Source organism: Pogoniulus pusillus, chromosome 13, assembly GCF_015220805.1.
Source record: "Pogoniulus pusillus isolate bPogPus1 chromosome 13, bPogPus1.pri, whole genome shotgun sequence".
Classification (NCBI taxonomy): Eukaryota; Metazoa; Chordata; class Aves; order Piciformes; family Lybiidae; genus Pogoniulus; species Pogoniulus pusillus.
Window position 1 is genome coordinate 13,737,178 of NC_087276.1, and position 10,904 is coordinate 13,748,081.

Genomic DNA, 10,904 nt, shown 5'->3' on the forward strand with positions numbered 1-10,904 from the left:
ATTCCTTCTATAAATCTGAATTGCTATAGTTATCTGATACAAACTTTGGCAGAATTTTTGCAGAGCAGATGTCCACAATAAAATGTTATTTAATGTATCTATGAACAGTTTCCAATATGCAAATAACTAATTTTCTGCAAACATCTGATGGACAGCTGCCAAAGTGATGGGTGGTCATTACAATAGCCTAGAAGAAGCTGCTAAAGAGGTTCTTAATTTTCTGATGAAAACACCATTAAAAAAACATTTACTTCATCCTTCTATAATAGTGCATGAGGAACATGTTTGTTTCTAACAAACAGTCCAAAATCATAACACAGTTAGAATGAAGTTGAGAATAAAATAAACAATGCCTTCAGCAGCAGAAAGATGAAGGAAAAGCAAATGATCCAAAGGATGCTTAGCAGTTGTTTCCCACAAACAGTGTGAGGTACTTTCACGTGGCTGCCAGACTTTGAAGTGCTCTGGCATTTTATATTGTTCCATTTTAATTTTGCTTTCCATGATCCTCTGACACTGACAGAACAGTAAACAGGCCAGCAGATCAACACTGCCAGTTGGCTTGGTGACAGAAGTATCTTAAGATATAAGAAAGCACCTTGGTGTATTAGATTCCCCAGACAAAGCTATCCTCAACATTAGAGAAACTATCTGGATTGGAAATAATTTCCTCTGTAGCTTTCATAATGTTGATACTTCTGTAAGTACAGCACGTAGGGCAAGAGGCAACAAGGCAGCTTTGCTACTCAAGTAGAGAATAAGAATTTAGAGCTCTGTCACTCTTTCTAGGCTCTTTTGTGTTAGCTGTTTTCTCATTTTCCTACATAATTGAAAAGTTTCACCCAGCTGATGGGCCTGCTCAGTTTGTTGCAATTTGATTTTTAAATAGCCACCTTGCTGGCATACTAAATTGTCTCCAGATTATTTTATTAATCTTATAAGAACATTAACAAAATCAGTTATGTATGGTATTTGCTACTGTAAACCATTGGTGTGTTCTAATTTATAAGAAAGCCCTCTTCCCTCTGACTCTAAAAGAAACATGATTGACCCTGACACTGTTACGTGCTCCAGAGAGGAGACAATCTGTCACTTTCAATCATTTCTTGATCAAATCCAAAATTGCAAGTTAATTGTTTAATTAAGGGAACAAGGCCCTTAGAAGCTTTCGTGTTCTACATAATTTTATAATGGATCTACCTAAATAAGATCTGATTGAATAGAGAGAAATTTCATACTAAATACCTGTGATACTGTCATGGTTTAACCTCAGCTGGCAACTAAGCACCATACAGCTGTTCACTCATTCCCCCATACCCCAGTGGTATGGGGGAGAAAAATCAGGGAGCTGGCTGGTCACAGATATTTTGAGTCTTTTTCCTTTGAAGTGCACAAATAAAATTCCCCTGATGTACAGAGGGCCAGATTTGGTGATTAACCAGCAAGAGTGCAGAGTGGGTTCTTCTACCCATAGCAGCTCTCACAGCTGCAGAGGGAAACTAAATAATCCTGCCTGGATTCATCAGTGTTTAACCAGAACCTGACTTTTCCCTCCCATCAATTAAAAGATTTGCAGAAGGCTGAACAGGGGGAAAGGGAGTAAGTCTTAAAGTGATGAGGGAACCAGAGGGTCACATCAATAAAGACACATTTTTTTTAAACAACTGTCTTTGCTCCAAAATGAACTGAGAAGCACAGAGAATCTGCTTTCTCTAGCCACACTGAGGAGCTGTGCTAAATCTCTGATGAGACAAAGATTTTCTTTAAACTTTTATAGGAATGAGAAGGTCTCCACTAATGAGAGTTTAAGGGAATTTCTTAAATCTAAAGTGAAGGATACCAGGAGTTGAACATAACCTGAGGGTTTTCCTGTACATGCTCACTAATATTACAAAGAGCTTTCAGAAAACCCTCTGAAGATCCTGTTTCCTGCAGGAAGAAAGATAATCAGGGTGGATAAGACTTTTGGGAACTGAAAAGGAAAGAATAGTGCTATAAAGTTACATACACAATATGTTGTTAAAGAAGTGGGTCTTCCAAATGCCATAATTCCTGTGTCTAGGAGGTGATTTGCAATGAAAAAAAGCAGAACAAGAGTTCTCGCCTCACCCCTTCATCAGACAAACTGCTCTTGCATATAAATCCAGGAATGCAGCACTGTAACTAGGACCATAACTAAGCTCATTGACAACGTTTGTGAAGCTGTAGCACCGAGACTTTCACACACAGTAACTGAACCTAGGCCTTTCAGGATTACACTCATGCAAGAGCTGGAAAAGCATGAGAGGACTTTTCACCCTTCCAGTGATTCCAGTCTGAGTGTTCTGTCCAAACTGCAATGAAGAATAAAACAGTCCTCATGCACATTTGTCTGGATAGCAAATGAGCCAGTTGGCATTGCTGCCTGAAAAGTGTCCAATTAGCAACACTGAATTTAACAACCAAAACACCTATCTGACCATTTAAAATGTTATTCCCCTCTCCCCAATCTTTACTATGCATAACTTTAAACACAACAGAACTTGCACTGTGCCGCCTGTCTCTGTACTGAACAGGGACAAACAGCTGACCTCCTGTGAATTCCTCAGCTGCACTGATAATTGTAGCACATGAGAACAGAAAAAGTTTAAGCTGCACCTATTCATGATCTGTTGCTGGGGAAGGAGGGGAAAAAAAAAAAAAGAAAGGAAATGCAACAGCCGCCACGGCCATGCCAAATTCATCTCCCTTTATTGTGCTGAATGGAAGTACTGTTTTCTAAATAGTATATTGCTGTAAAGCACAGATGGAGGGGAAAATTTAACCTTTATATAAATGGAGAGCAGTCAAGGGCAATAAAAGCTCATGTCAGGTAAGAGAGGCTTATCAATGCTGACAGGGGTAGGAATGGAGAAGTCAGAACACTTGCTCCTGAGCATAAGGTGTCAGACTTGCGGAGACCTTTGTAAAGCTCTTCTCTCGTTCAGTTTCATTACAGACATCTTTTATGTTAGAAGATCTGCCAGGGAAGGGAGCCACCTTTCCAAATTCTGAGGAAGGTAGTAGCTCGCTCTTCCAACAGAAGCTGTCTGAAGCAAGAAATACTGTTGTGACAGCTGCCAGAATAAAGGAACCAAAGAGGGCAGCAATTTGAAGATTTCCTTGTAAGACTGGGCACTTTACAACTTGGTCTTGCCTATGGCAAGTCTAAAAACAACCTCCATGAGGTCTGCACAGAACAGCACTGGAGTGCACACACGAGCAGGACAGGCCATGGATACAGGAGAGGGATTCAGGAAATGAACATAAGATGTAAATGTGCATGAAGAGAGTCAAAATGACAGCCAACTGAATGTAGAGCTAGCAAAACTAAGGTTACTATGACCAGCTGGTCCTGAAAGCATCATGAAGTTTAGTACAGACAGTTAGAACTTGGAAGTAAGAGGATCAGAAAGTCATAAATGGAATAAAGTAAAACAGATGGGGAATTGTGTGGCATGCAAGAAGAAGATTGAAAAAAAAAGGATGTTGGAGAAACTCAAACCAATAGTCCTACTCAAACTCAATAATACGTATTTCTAAACATTGAAAGAAATTGTGGGACAACAAAGAGAATGTGGCTTCAGAAATTATAAAGAGGTCACAAACAGCTGGAGCATTTCAGCTGCCTAACAGGAAAACACAAGTTCACAGCAGCTACATGAGAACCTGCAGCAGCGCATTGGACCAGAGGAGTGGAAGGTAGGCATGCCACTGACGTTATCCCAGGAATGTTCCCTGAAGTTAGAGCTTTCACTGTCCCTTTTCCTTCACTTGGTCTCAACTGAAACAGCTTGCTGCTGCTATCTGATCATGCCACACTTCTCTGAAAGTCCTCTCTACATGTAAGCAATATAGAACCATCTTTCATCTTCTTTCCTCACATTCATTTCTTCAACAACCAAAGTTTGCTTTCTTAAAGATGTTGGGTGAAATGTGGCTTAAACCAACATCAACAACAAACAAACAAAACCAACCCCCAAACCAGGAAACCAAGCTGTGATACTTTTACCTGAAATAGACAAAGATATGCTCATAATAGCTCACACCATCTTTCTTCCAGTCCAATGTGCACTGGGAGCTTACATCTTTGTTACTCAGAACCTCCATTACAGAAGCCCACAAGCAGCTTGCTAAGCACAACTCTGCCTGGAGATATTTGCATGTGGCATCCCTCTGCATGGTACAGAACCAATCTCTTATCTCCTTGCTGTTATTCCCATGCACACAAAAGACTGTAGAGTATTTTCAGTTTGAATCACCACTTCTTACACTCAGTATCTAGGAGTGGCATGCATATTATACTTTGCACCAAAAAGAGACAAAACCACCAAACCCTCTGGAAAGCCTGGGAGTGGGGATTATTGAACTTGTAACCTCTGTGACGTCAGCCTGAAAGTCTGTGGGTTAGGAAGCTTTCCTAAGACAATATGTCAGTGCTTGACACAAGATTACCTTCTGAAAATAATCCCGTATCCAGTGTTCCCTTTTTGCATGCATTTCACACCGCTAATATCTCTTTTGTTAAAGTCTTAAACTCTTTTCTGAAGTGAAACTTAGAGAAAATTGGTTCTTTAGAACCAGAGAGAAACTCAATACTAGGCCTCCTTAGTATCTGCTGTACAGTTGTGGTGACTGAATAATTTTTAAAGTTTTCTGTTTCTTCACAAGAAGAATTCTATTTTCTTGTCAGAAAATATAGGAATCAAATGTTGTTCAGTATTCTAATGGCAGCACAAGTGTCCTGGATAAAAACCATAAAATGCTGGGAATAACAGCAGCAGCTAAGGGGATTGTGTTTATGGACTATTTGTTATTACGTTCTGTGAATTGCAGGAAGCGACTCAAGTGAATATTTGTACTTGTGCAATCTTATTTGCTTTGTATGTAATGTGGGCATTTGTGCAGTCTTTGTATTTTACATGGCTTCCCAAGAGGAGAAGCAGTAGTGAAACCAATAAAGCAGGCAATAAACCCGTATTAATAATGTATGCAGAGCTATAGATGTCTATTTATATGTTACAATATTAAAGTGTAAATGCATTGTGGTTGGTTGGGTTTTTTTCAGATGAGCATGAATGACCAAAACAATGCCATTAGCTTTTTTTTTATCATCAACAATGCCATCTTCACAGTGCTCATGTTAAATAACTCTTAATGCACACATGTACACACACACACACAAATAAATCAATAAAAAATGAAGCTCTCCAATTTTTTTCTAGTCCACATGCAATACTGGTAAGAACAAATGACAAAATTCCAAGTACAGGAAATATATCTTAAATTCATGTGCTTAAGAAGATAAACAAAATATACTAATTCAGTGACACACAAAAAAAAAATTACCTAGATATACAGATGTGTAAAATTCAATCCAACATCTGTGAAAACTTGAAGGTTTATTATTTATTATTCCTCATCTAAGTGATGATGCTGACACTAAACCACAAACACTGCCACATCTTAATTTGAAACTGTGGCAGAGATACAGTCTTGTACAGACCTGTGCTAGTTTGAAGCTAGCTAGAATGTTTTGGGGAGAAGACTAGATCACAGGCTGTGAAAGGAAAACAGTGGTGATGTCTACTTTGCCCATAGGCTTGCTGAGATGTATAAGAATAAAAGCAAAACACAGATAATGGAGTCTTCTCCTCTGCTGCTGGCGAGCTCTGAGCTGGATCTCATTCTAACCTCATTCTCTATTTTCTTTTCTATTCCACTTTGCTTCCTAACTCCCCTGGCCAAACCTCTATTCTTCCTTGGGACTGGGGTAAGGTTGAGAGGGATAGGGGGAAGGTAAAGGGGCAGGTGAAAACCCCTCCCAGGGACTCAGGTTTTTGGGAGGACTGTTGTGTTTCTGTATTACCTTTTATCTTTCTGTATATAGCTGTATATACTGTAAATATCTGCTTGTATATTGTGCTAGCTGTAAATATAAGCTTCATTCATATTTCCATAGCCAGCTGAGTCTAGTCTGGGTGATTTCTAAAGTTGGGGTGGGAGGGGCAGGTAACACCCAAACCATCACAAGACTGACCTTAGCCAAAGATAATTTTAGGTTGATCTGGTGACCAATATTGTAAACCCTATTTCACAAGCTCTTGCTCAGACAATCTGACCAACTGTTAGAGTGCTTTTAGGGTCATTACAGTGGCTTAGTGTGACACATTATATTTATAATTTATCAAAACAGTGACTTAGTTAAACCAGAAAGAGAAGGCCTGGCCATTGTCAGGAGAGATGTCAAATTTCACTTCACAATTTAAAAGTGTTGCTTTTCTGAGAATATCTTTGCTACACACATTTAATCAACTCATAGATCTGAAATATCTTTACTAATGGACACATTCAATACTTCAACTGTAAAGCAGTAGTTACTGTTACCTTTTATTATTTACAACAAATAGAATCATAGAATCAACGAGGTTGGAAGAGACCTCCAAGATCATCCAGGTCAACCTACCACGCAGCCCTAGCCAGTCAACTAGACCATGACACAAAGTGCCTCATCCAGGCTTTTCTTGCACACCTTCAGGGACGGAAATTCCTCCACCTCCCTGGGCAGCCCATTCCAATGCAAATCACCCTCTCTGTGAAGAATTTCCTCCTAACATCCAGCCTATACTTCCCCTGGCACGACTTGAGACTGTGTCACCTTGTTCTGTTGCTGGTTCCCTGGGAGAAGAGACCAACCCCACCTGGCTACAGCCTCCCTTCAGGTAGTTTTCGACAGCAATGAGGTCTGCCCTGAGCCTCCTCTTCTCCAGGCTAAACAACCCCAGCTCCCTCAGCCTCTCCTCATAGGGCTTGTGTCCCTGGCCCCTCACCAGGTTCATCGCCCTTCTCTGGACATATTCCAGTATCTCAACATCTCTCTTGAATTGAGGAGCCCAGAATGCAGGATTCAAGGTGTGGCCTGAACAGTGTTGAGTACAGGGCAAGAATAACCTACCTTGTCCTGCTGGCCGCACTGTTCCTGATACAAGCCAGGATGCCATTGCCTACCTGGGCACACTGCTAGCTCATGTTCATCTACTATCTACCAGCACCCCCAGGTGCCTTTCTGCCTGGCTGCTTTCCAGCCACTCTGTCCCCAGCCTGTAGCACTGCCTGGGGGGTGTTGTAGCCAAAGTGCAGAACCCTGCACTTAGCCTTGTTACATCTCATCTCATTAGCCTCTGTCCACTCATCCAGCCTGTCAACGTCCCTTTGCTCTCCTACCCTCCAACAGATTGACACCTGCTTCTGGCTTGGTATCATCTGCAAACTTACTGATGATGGACTCAATTCCCTCATCCAAATCTTCAATAGAGATATTGAACAGGACTGGGCCCAGCACTGATTCTGGAGGAACACCGTTAGTGATTGGCTGCCAACCAGATGTGGCACCATTCACCACCACTCTCTGGGCTCTGCCCTCCAGCCAGTTCTTGACCCATATCAGAGTGAATCTGTCCAAGCCATGAGCTGCCAGCTTTGCCAGGAGCTTGTTGTGGCAGGTGGTGTCAAAAGCCTTGCTGAAGTCCAGGTAGACTACATCCACAACCCTTCCCACGTTCACCAGGCAGATAACCTGATCATAAGAGATTAGGTTGGTCAGGAAGGAACTGCCCTTCCTAAACCCATGCTGGCTGGGCCTGATCCCTTGGCCATCCTGTAGGTGCTTTGTGATGGCACTCAAGATGACCTGTTGAATGACCTTGCCTGGCACTGAGGTCAAGCTGACAGGTTTGTAATTTCCTGGTTCCTCCCTCCAGCCTTCTGTGTGGATGGGCATCACATTAGCCAGCTTCCAGTCTCTGGGGATCTCTCCCATGAGCCAGGACTGTCGATAAGTGATGAAGAGTGTCTTGGCCAGCCCATCTGCCAGCCCTATCAGTACTCTAGGATGGATCCCACATGATTCCATGGACTTTTGAGGATCCAAGTGGCTCAGCAGGTCCCTTACTGCTTCCTCCTGGATTACAGGGGGACTCTACTGGTCCCTTACTCCATCTGCCACCTCAGGAGCCCAGTTCTCCTGGAGGCAACCTGTCCCACTAGTGAAGATCGAGGCAAAGGTGTGAAGTACCTCTGCTTTTTCCACATCTTTTGCTACTATATTCCCCTCTGCATCTCATAAGGAGTGGAGGTTGTCCTTGTCCCTTCTTTTGCCTTTAATATATTTATAGAAACACTTTTTATTCTTATTAACAGCAGTGGCCAGCCTAAGTTCTAAATGGGCTTTTGCCTCTCTGATTTTTTTCCTACAGGACCTAGCAACATCCTTGAACTCTTCCTGGGATACCTCCCCTTTTTCCCAAAGGTGATTTTCTTTTCTTTATTTCCTTCAGAAGCTCCTCATCCACCCAGTCTGGCTGCCTACTTCATCGGCTCATCCTCTGGCACACTGGGACAGCCTGTTCCTGTGCCTTCCAGAGCTTTCTCTTGAAGTAGGTAAAAAAAAAAAAAAAAAAATGTTTCTAACAGTTTCCATAGAGACTGTCAAAAATTGCCAATGCTGACTGTATTTCAAGTCATCGTGGTGGGAAAAGTTTTCAATTAGCAATAACTGCGCCTCAGATTAACCTCATTGGCTATGATACTGCCACTGTGCAAGTCTTTTAACAGGCCTCCAATGCCCTGAACTTTTGGACTTAAGACAGGCAAAATTAGAACAAAGAAAGGTTAGAACAAAGCAAGGTTTCTTTTTTTGCGTGGTGACAAGACTACAAAGTAGTGCAGTCCTCTACTGGGGTTTTGGTATATATGAAGAGAGATGAAAAGTATTTCTGCTTGATCAAGCACTCAGTGTCATAGCAGGATCCAGGTTTACCTTTTTATCACTTTTATAACAGCGTAATAATCAAATTAAACTAATTTTATGACTACAGTTACCTGCACCATCACTGAATTCAAGCTCTGCTAAACTACCAAAGTTGTTTTGACCCAAACCAAACACATGCATACCATCAGATGGCAGTCCTAAGAATAATTTTTCATGACTATGAAATAGATGGGAAAGTACTGCATTAAACTATATTCTAAATACAGCTTGAGGTCAGCAAGAAAACAAAAGTGTTTGTACCATTCTCAGTCACTCTTGCCTGCATCTAGATTTTTATTCCACAGAAGGAGAACCAGTTCTGCTCCCAGTCACAACCACCTCTCCTGTCACCTGAAAGGACATCTGCATCTTTGCTGTGCATTGAGTGCTGCTCAGCACCTGGGCTTTGAATTCCACCAGAGCTTGATAATGGGAACAAGACTCCTGCAGTGGAGCAGCTTTGTCTTGAGGCCTCCCAAGCAAACCACATCTACCTTGGCCTCTTGTTCTCCCATTCCCTATCACTGTCTCAGTTCTCATCTCTATGTCTTCCTTCACTATCTTCAAGGTTAAAGTAAAGAGACTTTCCCTGCTGCTGCCAAACAAGAGAACAGGGAATGTGCAGAAATACAGGATTTCAAAGTGACTGCCATTCTAAACATATAATTAAAAAGAGAAAGCCTGACTTGGTCTTTGGGAATGGCAGTGTGTGTGATTTTCTTCTTTTTGTAGAAAGGACTCCAGACTTCAAGAGAGAGCAGTGCCCACCTGAGATTTTTTGCAGAGATATATTTTGAAGAAGGAGCTTCTGGCATAAATTCTGCAATTACCAGGGGACAGACAGGTAGTCTTTTACAGAAGGAGAGAAAAAAGTTATAAATAGAAAAAGTAAAGTAGTTGGAGAATAGAAACAAATCAAGACATGAACAAAAGAAGACTGACAAAAGAACCTGTTCAATGTTTTTGAAAGTTTCGATCTATTCAATACTTGTTTACAGGATTGCTGAAAGTGTTTATACCTCTCTGAAGTGAAAGATGGACCCCTGAAGAATTACATGTTCATGCTGGATGAAGAGGCAAGTTCTCATCCTCTCTAGGGCTCAACTCTCATATACACAGCGAGGCTGGCGAACTGCTCAGCCCTACAAACACCAGAATATTCCATTTAACAAAAAATTCTGCCTAGAAAAACCACTGAAAGGATCCCAGGTTTGGACAATATTAGGATTAAAGGACATTAAAGGTAGTTAGAACAACCTAGATCCAAGTTAAGAAAAACCTGCAGCTATCTCACCCATCCTGACCTTGAACTTTACAACTTCCATTAATACAGAAGAGAGTAAGTATATGTGCAAAGGTGATGGCTACACAAGGAGACACATTAACATTTTGAAGCTCCAAGTAAACATAAAAGAAGCTGCAACAGAAATGTAAAAATCTAAGCTGTCCGACCTACAGGATAAGCAAGCAAGCCAGACCCTGATGCTTCTCCCAGCTCCCACTGTTTGTCTTTGAACAAATCACATAATTTCACTTGGCTGTTCGTTTCCACCTAACCTTTGTCACTGTAGTCTAGTTGGCTTGTAAAGAGCTTCACACCAGGGCTTGTTTCTCATTATGCTGTACCAAGCATAGAATATGTCAGGTCTTCTGGGCAGCCTGCGGTACCACTGAAAACTGATGAACAACTGTATTAGATGTGTCTGATTGCTAAGAGCATAAGAATGTTCATAAATAGACAGAACGAAGCCCAGTGCAGGGTTCAACTCACCTCCCCTTTGCCAAAGCTAATGGTCCAGGAAAAGCATAAATACAGGGCAGGCATTCAGGGATTTTTCCTTAAATACTATACTCTCTTGCCAATCCAACTTTGTTGCCTACTTCAAGCCAACAGCGTTAGTGGTATCTTTGTTTAGATGTTGCTGCTGAAAATCTGAGCTAAGGAGGATGTCCTGCAGGAATTCAGGTCACTAGTGCAGATGGCAAGTTAACAATATTGTAGGCAGCTGCAGAGTTTATTTCCTGAGAAAATCAAGGAGTGACTGATAAATGTAGACAGTGAATGCTCTTACCCACA

At 41.6% G+C, this 10,904-nt stretch overlaps 1 non-coding gene across 1 annotated transcript; it reads right to left on the reverse strand.

The window, feature by feature from the left end:
- Nucleotides 1–8,490: 8,490 nt before the first annotated feature.
- LOC135181000 (U4 spliceosomal RNA) lies at nt 8,491–8,623 on the reverse strand. The gene has a single exon (XR_010304640.1). It is a non-coding gene; the product is annotated as a U4 spliceosomal RNA (small nuclear RNA).
- Between the last annotated feature and the right edge of the window lie 2,281 nt (nt 8,624–10,904).